Genomic DNA, 206 nt, shown 5'->3' on the forward strand with positions numbered 1-206 from the left:
TCCTGGCTAACATGGTGAAACCCCGTCTCTACTAAAAATACAAAAAATTAGCCGGGCGAGGTGGCGGGCGCCTGTAGTCCCAGCTACTCCGGAGGCTGAGGCGGGAGAATGGTGTGAACCCGGGGGGCGGAGCTTGCAGTGAGCCAAGATCGCGCCACTGCACTCCAGCCTGGGAGACACAGTGAGACTCCATCTCAAACAAAAAA

This window comes from Theropithecus gelada, unplaced genomic scaffold (assembly GCF_003255815.1).
Source record: "Theropithecus gelada isolate Dixy unplaced genomic scaffold, Tgel_1.0 HiC_scaffold_3927, whole genome shotgun sequence".
NCBI lineage: Eukaryota > Metazoa > Chordata > Mammalia > Primates > Cercopithecidae > Theropithecus > Theropithecus gelada.